This window comes from Sylvia atricapilla, chromosome 1 (assembly GCF_009819655.1).
Source record: "Sylvia atricapilla isolate bSylAtr1 chromosome 1, bSylAtr1.pri, whole genome shotgun sequence".
NCBI lineage: Eukaryota > Metazoa > Chordata > Aves > Passeriformes > Sylviidae > Sylvia > Sylvia atricapilla.
This window is the reverse complement of record NC_089140.1, coordinates 4529102-4538749: the sequence shown is the minus strand read 5'-3', so window position 1 is coordinate 4538749 and position 9648 is coordinate 4529102. Positions and strand designations below refer to the sequence as shown.

Here is a 9648-nt window from a genome sequence, read left to right as displayed (position 1 = left end):
CTGACTTCTCCAGGATGGGCACTGAGCATTTTGTCTTCAACTGCAGGACTCGCCCTTTCCTTTTAAATTACAGTGCCTGCTGCTGCCACCTACCTTCTGTGCTGGATCCTAGAAATATTCCATACATTTAGTCTGGGAAGGAGCCCAGGATTCCCTCCTCATCCCAAAAGCTAAACCCAAGCTACAAACCACGAGGTTAATTTGTTGTGTGGACAGGAGGCTTTATCTGAGAAATTTTTCCTGCCATGGAAGAGGAAAGGTTTCAAAATCCATACAGAGATCACATCTTGCTCTTGCCTGGTTGTGAAAGTTTTCATAGAGCAGATCTTGGCCTCTGCCCTGCAGAGCAGGTGGTCATATCATCCAGGGATCATTTCATGCAAAAGGAGAGGCAGAGAAAGGTGGCTGGGAAGTTTATGGCTCCACAGCAACTGAGATCTGAACCCAACTCTCACCCTTCTCAGCCACTCCATGACATTGTGATAGTCAAACAGAAGCAGAGGTAGAGATGAAATACCACCCCCAAATGTTTGTTCCCAGAAAACCTCTGCACACCTGTGGGCATTTCTGAGGAGGAGCACAAAACCCTTAGGACTGCTGACTTGTGTGGTTTGTGCCAGGTTTGTCTATCAGGCAGTCCCCAGTTCATTCAGAAGACATGGGAAATATTTAAGTGAAATAAATGTGGCTTTTCTATGGGTCCTAACAGTAAGAGGGGAATAGGAGAGCTCTAAGTCTCCTTTCCCCCTCCTTTTCTGCAGCAAACAGCAGACCTGCGATTAATTTTTGGTGAGGAGAAGCTGCAACTGATGCAGATCTGCCAAGCCCAGGAGCTGCCATGCAGAGGTTTCAGCATCACGGGCTTGGATTTATGTGCTGACATCTCTTCCAGGCCCATCCCCAGCTCCAGCCTTCAGCTGAGGAGCAGCTCACAATCTCTGAGTAAGTAATTAGTTTCTTTTCTTTACCCCACGACAGCATCACTCCTGTACAGTTTGGAAACTAAGTATAGGAATGATTTCACCCACCATTCTCAGCCATCTTAATGGGACAGAAGGACTGGCAGACAGAGCTTTATGCTGCTGTTCAGGGCAGGAAGCAAGAAAGGATATTATATCAAACAGAAGGCATGGGAGAATTTCAGGTTAGATGGAGCATACTTAGTCACAGAAGAATTGGGTCAGTGCTCTGGGACCTGTGTTCACTTCCTGCAGGAACCCTAACGCAGCCCAAAATAGTAGCAGTTAGGTAAAAGCCAAATATCTTCCCATTTTTCTCCCCACAGCAAATACTAATGCTTACGTCATTAAAGGAGAAGCATAAATAGAACAAGCCTGGGGCTGTGATTTGCAAAGTTCTTGATCTGTGGATGAACCATCAGCTTTTCTTATAGCTCACTATTACCCACTTGTGCCATCAAACTCTTCACTGAAGATGCTATCAGGATGAAATAGGCCTTCACATCCACCCAATGTTTGCACCAGTCAGGTAAGAATCAGAGCACCCATCTATAGGTTTTAAGTGGTTTTCAACTCACTGACTGGGACAGCATGGGACAGCATGCACCAAAGAAATTGTCCTAGTGGCAGTTTGCAGTGTTTTGGAAAAGAAGGGAGTGTTTGGCTCTGTGGGTACAAAGTGTGCCACAGCTGTTGTCCTCAGGGACACAGAACACCCCAACTGTTTAATTTCACCCTACAGAGCCACCACAGCCGCTGCCTGCAGCACTTGGGTTTGCCACTGCTCTCCATCGTGCCCTCTCCACCAGCTGTCCACTCCAGAAAGTGACAGCCAGCCCCTGTAGGACACCTGAAACTCTGCACAGAGCCACACACCTCTGCCCATCCTTCCTCAGGCTTTGGAAATGTTTCCAAGAGCGACTTGAGCTGGCAGAATCCAGAGGCAGCTCCTCAGCATGCCCATCAGCAGAGAGCTGTTGACATCAGTGGAAACAGCCTTGACACACATGAGGATCTTTATATTGTTCAGGGACACCCTGGAATTGAAATCCCCCTCGCAGGGTTCCTGGGCCACCAAACACATTCAGGAAAGGAGAGATGCTTGGAAGAATTACGGCTTTCAGCAGTAATTGGTGTGTGCAGAATCAATTCCCATTAAAACCAGGTGGTTTTAAAGGAGCTGCTTGTCACTTCAGTGCCTTATAATACTTGAACCTCAAGTCCCGGGGTCCTGTGCCTGGTTCCCAAGGTAAACACATGTGATTTATTTCAGAAAGGCATCTGCAGCACAGGAATTCATTACATACATCCCTGATGGGCAGCAGCCAGCTTTTCAAATGTGCCAAGTTGCCAGGATTTTATTAAAAGCTGTTAAGAGTTAGAGGGAAGGTGCAGAGAAAAGCACCCTCCTTCCCAAAGCCAGGTGGCTTAGGCTCGACTCACGCCGCTTCCCGAATGGATGAGGCAAGCTGGAGTCAGAGGTTCCTTCCAGCAACAGCTCAGTCCCTCTGGATGTGTCTCTGTGAGCTGCACAAATATTCTGGGCAGGGGGAGGGAGAGAGAAAAGAGTGAAACCTATTCAATTACATCAAGATCACGACAGGCCCCAGTAAAATCATTTATGGAGTGAGGGAACCCGGAGCGGTTTGGGCTGGAGCCATCTGCAGTTATTTGGTATATACAGAATCGGTTTCTATGGATTTTATTAATAGGTCACGCGATTGTATACGAGGATGTGAGATCTGAATCTCTCAGGAGGGGTCCCTGGTTGGGGTTTCTATTGCCTTTATAGGCAATGGCTCAAGCTTTCTTGCAGCAGTAACTCCTTAAAAACTTGAGGGGAATGGGGCTGGTTTTAGGATCCAGCCCATTTTTTTTTCTCCCCCACCAAAATCTTGAATTGACTTTGTTCCTCTTCCTCTCCACAACACACTTACTAAATGGGGAAACAAGGAAATAATCAGAGAAATATTATTACTTACTTTTTCCATTGTCTGCATAAATTTTTTCTCTTTCCCACCAGTCTGAAGGATATCTGGTTCATAACTCAGCTCCCACTTCCATCTGTTTCTCAGCCTCTAGTTGGCCCTTTTTCGGTTAATTTTGCTTCTATGCCATTGTTGGCTCCTTCCATACAGAGAGTTGAGCCCAAAGGAATTTGGACACACAACAGAGATTTGGGACAGTGGGTGTAGATCAGAACAGCCCCGAGGCTTCTCTACCTTCCCGAGGAGCTGCCCAGGGAGCCCTGAGCTGTTCTGGACAGCCAGCTGTGACTCAGGAACAGTCTGAAGTTCTTTGGTCTTAACTGTGGCTCAATTTTACTTTAACTGCCCCAAAGAGGCAAACCCAAACCAAGTTATCAGAGCAATTCCTCCACATCCCAGGCATGTGGAGAAAGCTGAGCTAGGCTACCCTGCTGCAGCATCTTCACCAGCATTCCAGCTGATGATGCCCCGTCCCAGAATCAAGGGGTTTCACTCCTGATCATCATCTCCTGATTTCTTGTGTCAGCCCTAGGTAGGACAGCTCACATGCAGCCCCATTTTTTCCAGAAAGCAGGAGAACCTTAGCTGAAGTGCTGAGGTCACATTCCATCCTTCTTGAAAGCGCAGCTGGGGATCCCACGGTGTCTCCCAGGGCTGATATGACCTGCGGGAGCACTGGAACTGCACCTGGACCGAGGGATGGGGCATCGTCCGGGGTGCGAGTCAGCCCGGGGGTCGGAGCCGACCGGGGATCGGAACCGACCCAGGGGCCGGACCCCGAGGTCACCGCGGCTAATCCCACCTGCAGGACCAGGGAAGCATCACCGGGACCGAGCGGGGCTGCGGGACGGGGCAACATCCGGGACGCGAATCCACCCGGGAGCCAGAACTGCACCATGGATCGGAACCAACCCGAGGTCTGAAGCCGCCGCAGGGTTCTGAACCACACTGGGGCTCGCAGCTGGCCCTGGGCTTAGAACCACGCCGGGGATCGGAGCCGCCACGGGGCTCGGAACCACGCCAGTTTTCGGTGCTACCCCAGGGTTTCGGAGATGCCCCGGGCTCGGAACCATGCCGGGTTTCGGTGCTGCCCCCGAGCTCGGAGCTGCCCCGGGCTCGGAACCACGCCGGGTTTCGGAGCTGCCCCAGGGTTTCGGATCTGCCCCAGGGTTTCGGAGCTGCCCCAGGGTTTCGGAGATGCCCCAAGGGTTTCGGAGATGCCCCGGGCTCGGAACCACGCCGGGTTTCGGAGCCGCCGCGGGGCTCGGAGCTGCTCCAGGGTTTCGAAGCTCCCCCGGGCTCGGAGCCGCCCCAGGGTTTCGGAGCTCCCCCGGGGGTGGCAGCCGGGCCGGTGTCGCCCCCCAGAGGCGGGGCAGGGCCGGGCCCCGCGGTGTCCCCGCTCGCTCGGCGGTGGCGGGGCCGGTCCGCCCCCGTGCCCATCCCCGTCCCATTGGCCGCGGCGGCTCCGCGCGTCACCGCTTCCTCCCGCTTTTGTGCGCCGCCCCGGCCGAGCTCCAGCCGAGCGGAGCCGAGCCGGGCTGAGCTGGTGCGAGCCGCGCCGGGCGCTGCGACCCGCCGTGCTGACACCAGCCCCGGGTGGCAGCGCATGTCCCTCGTTCGGTGACCTCGGTGAGTCCGTCCTCAATCCCCTCTTTCCGCGGGCGCTGGGTCCTTGCCTCCGCGAATAGTTTCGTTCTTTTAATTATTTTACTGTCTGCAGTGGTGACCGGGAGTTTTGCAGCCGGGTCTGGCTTCCGCGGGTTTTTCTTCCTTCCTTTCTAGTCTTGCAAGGGGGAGCTTGTCCCCGCGGCTGTTTGGGGGGCCGGGGGGGTCCCCAGCTGTGCTCCCCAGGAGCACGGAGCGGGTCTCCGTGTCCAGGGGTGCGGAGCGGATCGAAGGACTGACCTTTCCTGGGGCTCCCCGCACACCCCTGCCTTGTGCCCCTGCTCTCGGGTCGCTATTCTCCGCAGGCTCTTGCCGGGGTGTCTGTCCCAGCTGCTGACAGCGAGCGCCGGGATTACACTCCAATACCCGTTTGGGGGATATGCATTAGCGTCTGGAGCCAGCGGTTTCTGGATGTGGTCACTTGGATGCTGGGTCCCTGGAAAGCCTCCAGGGAGGTGCGGGGGTGCTTGGCCATCCTTCACTCTGCAGCTCTCCCTGCTCCGTGTGTCCGGAGCGGTGAAGATGGGATGAGCCTGGGGAGGAAGGCTCGGCGGTCCCCGCGTGCTGCGAGCGGCCGGCGGAGCTGGGAAAGCTGGATTCCCACCTGGACGGAGCGAGGGCTGCCGTGGGGCTGTGCCACGAGTCGGGATGATGCTCAGGAAGGATTCGTGCTGCCCGCACCAAACCTCTGCCCTCTCCGGCTGTGCGGGGAGCGGCGGGGCAGAGGTGGGAGCCGGGCACCAGCCGCGCAGGTCGTGCACTTGGCCAAGCTCGGAGAGAGGCTTTTCCCTCGGCTGCTGCTTTTATCCTCCTCTTCAATTCCTGTCTTGTAACCCAGGAGTTTTTTGGGGAGGATCCGCTCCTGGTTCGGGGAAGGGTCTTGCATGTGTTGCTGGTGCATGAACCAAAACCACGGGGCTCACTTGGGGGTTTGGAGGCTTGGGATTAAGTGATCCCAGGGATTTCCGGGGTCAGGCTACTTCGCTTCTTTGGTGACAATGAATGGTTGGAGGGAATTTCTTTCTGTGACACCTTCTGGATTTATTTGCAGTCTGGTATGTGCAGTTTGACGTAGCTCGGTGCAGGATTTGTGCGTGGAATGCAGCTCTTGGAAGCAGTTCCTCAGATGTGCATGAGATCAGTTGCATTTGGGGCTTTGCTCTACCTGTGTCTCGATGCCTGTGTCAGATGGTCTAATTTCTAGAATTTGGCATTAATTATAAACAGGGGTTCATGGTTTCCCAGGGCTCCTGCAGATCAGAGCAGACCTCCACAGCTGGGCACAGCCTTTGCCCTGGGAAGGGTTTGCAGCTTGTAAAAGCTCCTCTGTTGAGGCAGGACGTGAGGCTGGAAGAGCTGCCAGCCTGGTGGGATGTGGATGTAAAGGACCTTTTATACCTTCCTCGTGTGAACGGGTTTTGGTGCCGCAGTTTTTTCCATGGGTCCTTAATCTCCACCAGAAACCCGCAGCTCTGCCCTGTCAACGTGTGCTGATGGGCAATGCGTTTATTTTTCTGGAGGCTGTCAGAGCCTGTGAGGGAAGTGTGCTCAGGCAGAGAGACGTGGTCTGGATTTTCACCCAGACGAAGCGACTCCGGCGCGAGAAGCCAGCGGCTGCGGCGGCCAGAGGAGCGGCTCCATCCCGTCCGGAATATTCCTGCTGCTCGCTGCTGCTTCGTGATTTCAGCCTGCAGCTTGGACTGGATGCTCTGTGAATTTTCCCGCTCCCATGGCAGGTCTGGCTCCCTGGCAGAGCCGTGGGATGGAGCGTGCTGCTGCAGCGTGGAAAGTGATGTGCTTCCAGCCCTGCTCTCCCCAGATGGACGTGGGAACGAGCGCGAGGGCTGGCAGGATCTTCTGCTCTGGTGGATCTGGCCCTGCTGTTGGAGACCTGCTGGTCGAGGCTGGAGGGAAGTGAGTCAGGGTTTGCTGTTAGAAGGGATATCTTTTATTAGACTGCTCGGGGAAGGCAGGCCGCCTTTGGAGTGCACAAGTCTGTCTACACGTTGAAGAAAGGAGGGAGTGATTGCTCGGAGTCTGCCTTGGCTCTCCAGACTGAGGGAATCATCTGAAAGAAAACAGGGAAAAAAAAAAAGACAGATTCAACTACAGTTCAACCTGTGCAGTTCATCTGGCCTAAGGAAGCACATTTCATCCCTCTGCAAATCTCTGGACTCTTTAGGTCCTGAGATGCAGCACAGGCCAGGGACATGCATCCCATGTGCCAGCCCTTCCCAGGGGGTGGCTGAGCCTTTTCCAGCCTGGCTCCTGCAGAGAGGAGCTGGTAGAGACAGGGATGGTGCTTGCTGATGCCTGACGGTAGCAGCAGGCTGCTGGGCTCAGTCCCTTCCACTCCCCTCTTTGCACGGAGCACAGGCCAAGCACAGTGTGCACAGAAATGTGCAGAATGTCAGCTGTGCACTGGGGAGATGGAAAATGCAGCGTGGAGCCATAAGAACTGGAATATGGATTTAAACTGTTTAATTTTTCATTATTTCCCCAGACAGGGGGGAAAAAGCTGTAGATGGCCCACTGATACTGAACCTGGCAGGTTCACCCTCAATCCCCAGGCTTTATTTATTTAGCTATTTAAGCTCCACAAGGGGAAATGGGTTACCAAGTGTTTTTGGTGAGTCCCTCCAAGGAGCAGGTCCCTTTTCCCACAGGCCAGAGCAGTTCAGCATTTCTTTCTGGCAGCTTTTTCTGCCTTTGCTGAGTGCAGTGTGAGATGCAGAGGTGCTGAATGTGATCTCAGTTGTGCCTGAACCACTCTGTCTCTGCAGGCTGGCCCCATATCCTGCATGGCATGAGCCTTCATCTGATGTGGTCAGTGCTGTGGTGAGCATCAGACAGGCAAGATGAGGGGTTTTCTGTCTGTGAAGGTGCAGGGCGAGCACACGGCAGTTGTGGGTATTTTTGTTTGTTTTCTGTCTGTTCCTGCAGTTCTGATCTGGTCTAATCTTCTAGTTAGTCATTAAAATGCTGCTGGTGCCCAAATCAAAAGGGGAGTCAGGCAATGGAACAGGAGCCTGCCCAGGGAAGTGGTGGAATCACCATCTCTGGAAGCATTCAAAAACAGGGTACATATGGCACTTGGGGACATGGTTTAGTGGTGGACTTGGCAGAGCTGACTTAATGATTGGACTCAGTGATAGCAGAGGTCTTTTCCAGCCTTAACGATTGTATGATCCAATCAATCTGTCTCAGTTCATCTTTAATGACACAAGGAATTAAAAGCTGAGATCTGCTGTAAAAATCAATGCCTTGCTCTTCAAAGGCCCTGGGGAGCTGTTCCCTGCAGCAGACCTGTTGCATGGACAAGGGGCTGCAGAAAGGGGGTACCTGGCTCCCTGCTTTGTTTTGGCACTGGGGATGTTGCTCCAGGAGCTTCCCCTGGAGCCACAGGACTTGAGACCAGGATGGTGGAAGAATCAGCCTCAACCTGGCCCATGATGGGGACCTCTGCAGCTCTACATTGTGGGAGGATGGATTGTAAGGGAACAGAGAGAGTGCTGAATGCAGTCTCACCCCTGTGAGCTGCAGCTGTGCTAATTACCAAAGTGGGAACAGCCTTGCCCTTAACAGGTCACAGCTATGTCCAGTAAGGATGGTGTTATAAAAGGGTGGGCTAGCTGGCCCATGGGGGAGTTGTTTGGGTTAGTTGTGTGTAGAAGAAGGAAGAGTGAATGAGAGAAGGGGTCAGTGTTGTGTGGAGCTGCTCGTGGGAAGTTCCCAGAGAAAAAGGATCAAAGTTTTGCTGTAGGACTGATGCTTGCTGCCATCTTTGCCATCAGCCATTTGGGCTCTCTGTCGATCAGGGGACAGGTATAAAGGTTTTACAGTAGGATAATAAGCTGATGGTGTTGGTCAGGTTGAGTCCAGTGCCAGCTGGTGCCCTGTGTGAGGAACGAGCCCCAGTGCCAACAGTGCCAACATCTGTTTGTGTGACCAGGGTGGGGACACACCATTCATGTCATCTCTGTGCCTGTTCCCAGGGCATTTGGAATGTCTGTAAAGGGAACCCCAAAGGGTTTGACCTGGGCTTTTTGAGGCTTTTGGAGGTCAAAGGTGAAGGGTATACCTGTACCCTCTAGAAGACGGGGTTCAGCTCCCAAATGCATTCCCCAAGTACCTTTTTTCTATGCTGGAAGATCCTAATATAAATGTTAGTGGCGACAAAGTGACTCAGAATTTAATGAGGCTCTGTGGTTGTTTCTGCCCTCCTGGGTTAAACCCCAGGCTGGCCACCATTTTATGCAGAACTAATTGTCACTTCTGCGAGAGCTGCTCTGATTTTATTCTCTCCACTCTGGGCAATGATTGGGTGCAGCCCAGGGAGAAGGAGCTGTAACAGCAGTGAACCCGGGTGGAGCTGAGCCAGGGTTTGGCTCAGAAGCTGCCTGGGACAAAGTCCGGCTGGCAGAGCGTGCCGTGCCCAGGGCTCAGGCCAGATCCTGGAAGGAGCTGGCCAAGCTCCTGCGTGGGCTGCTGTGTAAGCAACGTGTTCAGCCCACGTCCTGGGGGGGTGAGAGGATAGGTCAAGTGTTCAAGTAGTGATTAAACACTGAATTGCTTGAAAAAAAATTAAAAAATAGCCCTGGGTGGCTGGATTAGAGGCTCTCCGCAATGCTCGTGGCCAGGGACTTGCGTGCTAAAGTGACAGAAAGTCATCTGATTGATTGCAGGGTGATTCAGGTGGAGAAAAAGACTTTGTACAGTTGCTTTGAGAAAATAGTTTGTGAGATAAGCAGTGTTTGTGATGGAGGTAGAAACACCTTGGGCCCATCAGTGCTGAAGGGTGTGTGTGGCCTCTGCAGTGTTTTGCGTGCTCCTGTCTTGGCATGGTTGTGTTTGTTTTGTCCATGTGCAAGTGTGTCAAGCATAGTGGCTTTCAGGTGCTCCCAAATCCCCAAGGGAATATGAAAAACTTTGAACGTGACTGTCCTTAACACAGACATTGTGTGGAAGAGTGAACACTGTGTTGAACCAGTGCAGAGGGTCAGAGGAAGATGCTGCTGCTTTGGCACTTCTGGTGA

The 9648-nt window shown here is 53.2% G+C and overlaps 1 protein-coding gene across 2 annotated transcripts in view; it reads left to right on the top strand.

The window, feature by feature from the left end:
* Window positions 1-4451: 4451 nt before the first annotated feature.
* LOC136358095 (mitogen-activated protein kinase kinase kinase 3-like) overlaps window positions 4452-9648 on the top strand; it is a 77534-nt gene continuing 72337 nt past the window's right edge. For both annotated transcript variants that reach the window (XM_066313952.1, XM_066313944.1), the window contains exon 1: window positions 4452-4576. The gene's annotated coding sequence lies outside the window, so the exon portion shown is untranslated. The remainder of the gene's footprint in view (window positions 4577-9648) is intronic.